Here is a 10,199-nt window from a genome sequence, read left to right as displayed (position 1 = left end):
CCCCGAGCCCCGGACCACCCAATCTCTGTGAGTGTGGTTAGCACAGAAGGGAGGGAGAGAATACTTTGGTTGAGGTGTATTAAGAAGGCCCAGCCCCCAAAACAGTGATTTTTCTCTTAGCCTCAACCAAGCATCAAAGATTAATTTACTTTTCCGTTAGGATCATTAATTTTGCAAACCAACATGCAGGGGGAGTTTGTAGCCTATTAATTTAGAACCTTCTTTCCTGGAACAGCAAACCTGAGGAAGGGAAATTGGAAACATTTAAGGACACCTGAATGTACTAAGGGATACAGAGTAACTGTGGACACATGTTGAGCCCCCCCCCACCTTGTAGTCAGGCCAGCTGGATGAAATGAAGCAGCAAGTGCCCCATGCCCTAGAGTGAGGCAAGGCGGATGCAGAAGGGAAGAATGAGGTTTCTCCTCTCAGAGAATCTGCGAAACTTTCAGTCTTCCTTTTCCTCCTCCTTGCTTCCCAGACCCATTAGCTTCCCACGGGAGACCCGATGGCTCATCCCTGCTGCACCCTACCCAGACCTGCGGACTTCGATTCTCTTCTTCCTTCTGACGCTCAACCTCAGGACACCCCCTCCTACCCAGGGAGTGCCCTGAGCTCCTCTGAGGGAGAAGGGATGAGTGTCATTTCTGGTGTGTTCCTGATCCCTCATAGTACACTTTTATTTTCTCGAGGGTCTTCTGGAAGCAAGGTACTAACCTTCTGCTCCACCCCCAGTCCCTGAAAACAGGATGAAGTTTACTGAGGAAACTTTGGGGAGGAAGATATAGGGGAGTCTCTGCCCCTCAAATCACAACATGTAGTCCTCCCTGACTTACAGCTGGGACCAGTCCTAGCCAACTCCCTTATCCCTGCATGTACCAGGAACGCAGCATTTGGGAGCAGGAATATAGGAACAATTACCTTTCATTTACAGTTCCAAGTCTGTTCTTTAATTAATGACAGCTGTTACATGGAGACTTACCATGCTTGTAAGACTCAGACTCATCCTCAGAGCCAGAAAAAAATGGTTTTGCTCCACACCTGCCTTCAATTGCTTGTCTTCAGGATGCTCTTGGCAGTGAAGTTTCTCTTTCAGTGCCTATATTTTATCAAATATGATATATTATAAAACACTACCTTTTATAAATACTCGTGCCACTTTATGACATTCTGCCCTTCCTCTAAACTTTAAAGGTGGGACATGCCAGAATAAATTTAAAGTGATTTAATATGAACTTTGGAATTCTCGTCATTGCTTGCCAGCCCACCTTTCTGAGACGTCATCATTTCTGAGACACTACCCATCCATTTCCCATACCTCTTACAAATTCTTTGTTCCAAGAAAGTGGAATGTTATGATTGAAAATGATGGGGAATCCTTCTTTTAGTGTCCTTAATGGTTTGGCTTTTCATTTTCTTCAAGGTTACTCTAAAAGGATCATAATTTTGCCACAGATCAATTTCTCTACTAACTAACTCAATTTAAAGTCTGAATTTTGATTCTTAATTCCAGAACATCTATCATTGGCTTTATTTCTGCCTTCAAATATAAATGAAATCTTCTATACTTCCAATACATGATTTTTTTTCTCTCTCTCTCTCTTCTGAGTTGCTTCGGCACTTCAAAAATTGAGAATTTTGCTAATAATAAAAGCCCCAAATCTTAGCAGGTCCTACCTGTTTGTTTTTCAACTAATCCATCATAATGAGATCGGCGATGCTCCTGGAATATAGCTTTATGAAAAATTGCAACTGACATGCACCACAAAGTCCAACCAAGCTTTCCTTCAGAATACTTTATTTAGCTTCACCCCTTTTATCTCTGTTGACAAAGCTAGGTCAGATACCAATTTCCAGCCTCCTTGCTCACCTTTCTAATTCTAGTCTCTCTCTTGCTTGCTTGCAGTTTTCGCTACACTTAGAGCAGTACTTCTCACTTTGGGCTGTTTATTGGAATCATCCAGAGAATTTAAACAAACAAAACAAAAAAAATTAAAAAACATTAAAAAAAAACACTGACAGCCAGGTCCCAACTCTAGGTTTCACTGTTCTGCCCCATAGCCTAGGCACCAGGATTTTTCAAAGCTCTCCAGGTAATTCTAATATACAGCCAGAGTTAAAAACTACTGAAATGAGTCATCTTCAAAACAATATTTTATACCAAGTCTTCTCAGAATATTGGGGTGGCTCCAAATTACCTCAAGTAATCAAATTAAAATACCTAATCCTGTGTTATAAGACTCTGCCAATTGACTAGAATAGTCCCCTTTCAAAACAACTTAAATTTATCTCCTTCCTAAAGCTTCCCCAGATTAGTCTCACCTGGCTGCCTAAAGATCACTGTTCCCAATTCTCCGAGCATTCCAACTGGCACTGGTTTACAAGCCCTTGGACCACAGTTGATTGTGTATTATTGTTTTAATCTAGCTTTCATAGATATCTGTCAGAGGCTTACTTGTAATCTAAATCTCTCTGAAGTCCCACTAGGTTAACAGACAATCTCAAAATAAACAGAAATGTTATTCTTAGCAGCACTTTCTCCTACCCACCAGAAAGAACATTCCCTGACACAAGGGCAGTTCATTTTTTTTCAGTCACCACAATTAAAGCCAACAGTTGTAAGAATTTGCATGTTTGGGGTTTTTTTCTTGCTGTTGTTTCTTACAAAAATTAAAAACAGCCTGTATATCTCGGTTGATCTCCCTGTCCTTTCCATCATTCATTTACTTTAGGCATTGGAATGTGGCTTCCACACCCACCTCTCAACTGAAACTACGCTTTACTGCTGCCACAACTGACATTTTCATTCCTGGTTTATTCATTCATTCACTCATTTATCAGTGGTAAATGCTGGTAATAAAATAATTAACAATACCAAATTACCCTTAACTAGTGGTGGAGAATAATAAACAATTAAGTTATCACATGATAAATGCTATGTCAGGAGTCTTAACCAGACACAATGGAATCGTGGTGGGGTGCGTCTTTGCTTAGCGTTCAAGCAATCCAACTTCTCTGCAGTGTCTGAGGAGGTTAGCCTCTCCACCTTTTAAACCTCTCCTTTCCTTCTATTTCCCTGACACTTTACGACCCAGGACCGCCTTCTACTTCTCTGATTATTCCTTCTCTGCCCTCTTAACTTGTGTCATCTTCTCCCACTTCCTAAATAAAAATGTTCCACTTAAGAATGGAAGAGATTTTTGAGGGAGAAAGTGTAGACAGAGAAGAGACCACTGTTTCTCTCAAGAATCTCATGGACCCTTAGGGTTCTATCTTCAGTGCTTCCACATCTGTATCTACAGTTCTACTCTCCCCTGAGGCATGTTTTCAACTTCCTGTTGAATATTTCCACCTGGATAACCCATTCACAGCTCAAATTAACGTCTAAAATAAAATGTATTACTTCTACGCCCCTGCTCTATCCCTCCTGCAGGTTTCCCTTGTGCCTCTTTTACCCTCTCCCTAGCAGATACAGCCTGCACCCAGGTCCCTTGAAATTTGCCTTTTCAATGTCATTCATAGGAGTGGGTTCTCTTGTTCATTTCCTCTGGCCCTACAGAAAGTCTCCTTGCCCAGTCCCATGTGCATCGGAATGCCAGATGTCAGTCATATCATCCCTGCCTCCTCACTGCCTATGGGACTCTATTCACAAGGTCATTCACAACAATTTTCAAGACTCCCCTGCCCCCATGTGGGGATATTACGTATCAGTCATATCTTGCACCTTTACATTTCCACCCCTCTGTTTGGCAGGAATCAGTCATATCTTGCACCTTTACATTTCCACCCCTCTGTTTTGGCAGGAATGCCTTTCCCATCTCTGCTGGCCCAAATCCAAGCTTTTATGCCCATCTCACATCCTCCTTTTCCACTACAATTTATCTGCTCCACCTTAAACAGAGGCAACTGTTTTCATTTGAATTCCGGTAACATTTTATCTCTTACAGTCCTTTATCTATTCTGCTTCACAATAGCATCATTTGTTTTTGAATATTTAACACTCTTTTCACCACAACTGCCAGCCCCATCTCCTACTTACTTGCAGATAAGAATCCAGGGTGCTGTGTACAGGAATGCTTGGCAAAATACTACTCATAGTAGGGGCTCATTTATTGAAAGATAAAGTTGTTAGTTGGTGGACTTCTAAAATTAAAGATAATTAAGTGGAAAAAAATGTTGCTAATTAGAAGTGAACTCTCGCTCTTGAATATACAAGCTACAGCTGAGAAGCTCTTCCAAGGGCAATCAGATTTCAGGCAGGGACCCTAATTGAGCTACTTGAGTTTAACAGACAGCAGCCAGCTGCTATATCTAACTAACCCTTTGGGAGTCTCATTTCAAACTGGCTTCCAAATTCCAGCTCTCCTATTTATATACGAGCTAAAAAAAAAATAATAGTTCTACTCAGGCATCAAAAGTAGATTTTAAAATATATGAAAACAATGGGGAGGGGGAAGGGTAAGCTGGGACAAAGTGAGAGAGAGGCATGGACATATATACACTACCAAATGTAAAATAGATAGCTAGTGGGAAGCAGTCGCATAGCACAGGGAAATCAGCTCAGTGCTTTGAGACCGCCTGGAGGGGTGGGATAGGGAGGGTGGGAGGGAGGGAGACGCAAGAGGGAAGAGATATGGGAACATATGTATATGTATAACTGATTCACTTTGTTATAAAGCAGAAACTAACACACCATTGTAAAGCAATTATACTCCAATAAAGATGTAAAATAAATAAATAAATAAAATATATGAAAACAGAAAAAAATTTAAAGATTGTGAATATATATGGTGTCAATATGGTATGTAGGTTCATTGGATAGGCAGAGAGTCATGAAGTCCTGGAGGGCAGAGGTCTTTATGAGGAGTCTTATGGCATTATAGTAAAAAAGAGTGTCTGAATAGCCATTAAGCACAGAAGCAAAGGGTAAAACTCTCTGAGTCTGTTGCTCCTCCAGAATACTGGAGCGCAGACTTGAGGGCAAAACCACGTGAAGAGAGTGCATAGTAGGCCCCTAAGACACTTTTGTTACACAAATGGATGAAACATGATCAGGATCAGGGGACTGGGAATAAAGATGAAGTAGGGTGTGTGTGTGTGTGTGTGTGTGTGTGTGTGTGTGTGTGTGTGTGTGTGTGTGTGTGTGTGTGTGTATGTGTCTCGGGGATAGTCAGGGCAAACTGTTTTGTCTGTTAAAAAAAAAATCCAAGAACTTGATGGTCCATTCTAAAGTGATGCCATCTTCGTGGTAGGGAGTAAAGGGCACTTCATTCCTCTTTAAAATATCAGTCGTTTATAAATATGAAAGACCAGGTCTTTTAAAAATCCTGCTTTGGTAATAATGGTGAATAATAACAATTATCTATTACGCTCATGCCTATGTGGCAGTGTTTTATGTCCTTTATATCCTATTTGAGTCATTATTTTCATAGCCACTTTACAAATGAGGAAACAAGCGAAGAGGGGTTAAATTAACCTGCCCAAGGCTCCATAACTATGAAGTGTTCAAGTCAGTTCAAGTGCAAATCTCCTGCTCATTCCCACACTTCATACACAGAGTGCTTTGTAACTCCCAGGTCAATTCAACCGGAATGAATTATAGTGCAAGTCACCACAATTAAGGGTTCTCCATAACATGTTATTTAACTCAGACTCATCACCATGATTTTCAAACTTACTGCATATTTTAACAATGTAGGATTTGTGGAAAAGCTATGTTTGTAGTTTTTGTTACAGTAGAACTATATTATGGAAAAGTGCACATTTTTTCTGAACTTGTCTTTCAAGAAATAAAAAAGTGATAAACAAAATAGTAAATAAAAAATACATTTTAAAAGAGTAAGAAAAGAGTTTCTTTTACTCATTTAGTAGTACACGGTCATTATTTAGCTGTCAACACATTGCAGTGACATAGTTTTGTAGCACGGGGATTTACTAAGTGAAAAAGGAACAGAGAGCATCAGTTCAGCTTCACTATGTGTAAATCCACTTCCCTACCAGGAAAGAATAACATTAAGAGTAAATGAAATACTTTTAAAAGACAACTTATATAAATTATCTACAGTAGAGCATGGCAAAAATTATTACTCTAGTTTTTTTCCTCATTGTCAGTTAACTTCAGTTTCCTTAGAAAATATGATGGCTGTAGAGATGCACTCCCCAAATCTGCTTTTAAGGAAAGACTTGTTGCCCCACCTGCAGGAGAGCTGTCAGAAGAACTCCAGCTGTCAGTCCTTTGGGGATCACGTCAGCTGCAGAAAATCCACATGCCCAAAGATGTGCCTCAAGCCCTTCACAGGTTGGTCCACATTAAATGACAGATGGAGCAGGGACATATAAAGGCCCAGCCACTTCAGCCCATGTAGCAAGTCTGAGAGGCCATTTTAGCTCCAGAGTCCACCGTGGGGACAGCTGAGGCTGTTATTCAGGCCTGTGTCCCACATTGATTTCTCCCTCTGCCAAATCTTACTTGCCTTCCTTTCACAGGTGTTCATCCAAGTATACCTACTGTACTGAACACACTGAACTGTCTCAGAGCCCACCTTTCAGAGAACCCACCAGGTGACACAGGAAAGGCTTTGACTCATACATCATATGTTTCTTTACCTTAGGGAGAAAACATAATCAAGTCATATATGCTAATGCAATTGTTTTGGCAGAGGTTCATGGCTGACTCTGAATCTATTCAGTTATTTGCATGTGTATTTTGTCTGTCTGTATTTACATTGTATGAATGTCTTCTATCTACATGGATAACCACTTTGCGTGTTGCTATGAGGGAATACAACTAGGTGAAAGAGACTTGGTTGATTTAGAAGAGCTTACAATTGATGATGGATGCCTATTATTTTTATCTAACAGTATTCCTTCCCCTCTCTTCCTTTGGGAAAATGTCTCCCTCACTACTCACTGCACTGGATTCTGGTGGGGCTGCTAATCATGGTATGCTTCCCACACTCTCAAATCATAGAAGTGGCCATGTGACCCAAGCCTGGCCAATCAGAGGACTTTATCCTCTCAGTGATTTGTCCAAGTAGTAGGCATATTACCTAAATCAAGAAAATTTTGGATTTTTTAAAAAAATATATTACAGCAAAGAGAAAGATAATTTCTTTTCTTTCCTCAAATCGACACTTGGAGAAACTCAGAAAAGGAAGATTTAGTCATGCCTGAGGTCAGCCTTACTTCTGGGTGTTTCTGGTTACATAAATTCATGAGACACTTTTTGAGTTGGGTTTCTATCCAGAGTTCTGACATACATAATCTGTTTGTGGGAGAAGTTATGCATCTATTAAATGTTAAGGCACAATACAATCAATATAGGCTTATATGGTACAGTTAGGTAAATAATTATGAAGATACTGACTAATTGTGTATACTTAACACTTATCAGATTAACTCATTTCAATTTTTTTAAAACTAAGAAGTGATGATTATAATTTATCTCATTCTAAGTCAATATATAATTCTCACAACTTGAATACTTACTTAAAATGTATTGAAGTGTATCATTGCAACCTACACCAATTGCCCAATCAAATATTTCCATTTACATATTTCAGAATTAAGTCATTATGCTATTTATATAATGCAGATAATATGGTACAAAAGAAGAGTTTAGAATCAGAAAGCTCTAGTTATACTTCTGAATTCACTACTTATGAGCTGGGTAACCTTGGGTAAGTTATTCAGTAGATGAAAACTTTCCTTTCCTCTTCTGCAAAATGGGTGTAATAGGCCTAACTTGCAGGATGTTTTAAGGATTATGAATTAAACCTATGAAATGCCTGATACAGTTGCTTGCTCAGAGAAGAGAGTATTATGTATTAGAGTATTAGAGAGTATTATGACTACTATTATTTTCACAATAGTTGTAGAAGAGCCCATGGCCATTTGCTAATTATCTTTAGTGCATAATTAAGAGCTAAGAATGCTTTTAATTAAGAGAATGCTTCTCTCAAAGAAGATAAATTTTCCATTGTATCTACTATTGTCAAACATTTATCTGGAAGTTCTAGCCAGTGCAATGAGAAAAAAAAAGAAAAGAGATCTGGTATTAATACAGGAAGAGAGAGACAAAGTTATCATTATTTACAGATGATGAAACTGTCTCTTTAAATGACCAAAGATAGGACTTCCCTGGTGGCACAGTGGTTGAGAATCTGCCTGCCAATGCAGGGTACACGGGTTCGAGCCCTGGTCTGGGAAGATCCCACATGCCGCGGAGCAACTAGGTCCGTGAGCCATAACTACGGAGCCTGCGCGTCTGGAGCCTGTGCTCTGCAGCAAGAGAGGCCGCGACAGTGAGAGGCCCGCGCACCGCGATGAAGAGTGGCCCCCACTTGCTGCAACTAGAGAAAGCCCTCCCACAAACAAAGACCCAACACAGCCAAAAATAAATTAAAAAAAAAAAAAGACCAAAGATAATCAACTAGAAGAGCTAACAGAACTAAAAGGAAAGACTTGAAAGATAGTCAAATCTGATAAAAACTTATAAAATTCAATTGGTTTTCCACAGATATAAAAACAAGATAGAAAATTAAACTGAAAAAGGGCATGTCCTGTTCATGATAGCAACAAAAATGTGTCATACCAGAAACTGAGATATAAGACCATGGTAATTTAAACATACAGCATTGGAGAAAGAATAGATAGATGAATGGAACCAAGAGTCAAGAAATAGATCCACGTATATATAGAAATTTGGGAATGCAAAAGTTATTACTTATAATTGATAAAGTTTGAAAAAAGTGGTGTGAAGATAATTGGCAAAACATTTAAAAAATACCTTCCAAAAAATAAATTCCAGATGAACTGAAGATTTAAATCTAACAGAGTAAACCATATGAGGAATGAAAACAAAATACACCATTACAGCAAGACAGAAACTGTATCAAAAGACTAAAAACTGTGACTGCATGACATTATTTGGAGAAAAGCATGCCAGAAAATAAGTTGAAAATCAAATGATAAATTTAGAAATAAAATTGAAAGCCGTGACAAAGTCTTGAGTCCTCATATATAAAGACTATATAAAAATCAGTATAAATATAAATAACCAGACCTAGTTTAAATTAATAAATGACAAATGAAAGCTTGACTGAATCCATATTCTTTAGGATTTACCTTGTACACTTGATAATTTATGAAAATTAATGAAAGTGTCAATAAAATAGGATCCGGTTGCTTAAATTATTCCTTAAATTTAATACTTTAAAAGTATCAGAGAACTTTTTTTAAGAGAGGATTATTTGAGTAAATTTGATTCTTAAAGTGTAGAGACTGTACTTGTTTAATTAAAACATTTTACATGGTACCTAGCAGGGTGTTTCACACAGATGGGTGTTTAATGATGATGATGTAGTCTATAATAATGTTCACACAATATGTGAAATATTTTGTAATCATGTGGACTTCTTTATGACAGCAAACATGACTGATTAGATCAATATCATTTGCATATTATTATGGGCTTCATGTGTTTTTGTTCTCTTCTTACATCTTAATGATATCTTAGTATGCTAAAAGAATATTAGCAAGAATATTAGCAGAATTATGACAATGTTTTTCATATTATATCCTTTATGGGATTCTGTGAATAAAAAAAGCAGCAAGGTCTTATGAGATGCTACTATACAAATTATGAGTCCATATTGCTTTGAAAATACTGTGCTATGATTTTTTTTAACCCAACTAGGGTATAGGCAACTTGTTGGCAAAAGACTCGATTTCTACTCCTTTCCTGGTAGTTATCTGCACCAAGTAGGTGCTTAACTAATTAACCAATTCAATTAATATTTATTTCAAGTAGCTAATATTTCTGTCAGATAATATGCTGGGAACTTGAGTATGAAGGTGACTAGGAAGGCGTGGTTCTTGTCCTCATGGAGCTCATAGTCTAGACAGGGAGACAATTAAGCAAATATATTAGATTCAACACAGGTGCTCCTTAGGAAAAGTCCAGCTGCTATGGGAGCACATAATAGGAGTTCTGAGCACTCCTACTGTTATCTCAGGAGAATTATTTTCAGTCCCTAGCAAACTATTTAAATTATTTATTGTATAGTAACTATGTTCTAAGTACTATGCTAGTCGCTTTTCATTTCATTTTTCAAAACATATGTGTATTTTGAGAAATATATAATTATCTTTAGCTTATGGGCAAGGAAGCTGTAAGTCAGATTGATAGAGTATAGTGG

This window comes from Lipotes vexillifer, unplaced genomic scaffold, assembly GCF_000442215.2.
Source record: "Lipotes vexillifer unplaced genomic scaffold, Lipotes_vexillifer_v1.1 scaffold150, whole genome shotgun sequence".
NCBI classification, from domain to species: Eukaryota; Metazoa; Chordata; class Mammalia; order Artiodactyla; family Lipotidae; genus Lipotes; species Lipotes vexillifer.
This window is presented reverse-complemented; position numbering follows the sequence as displayed.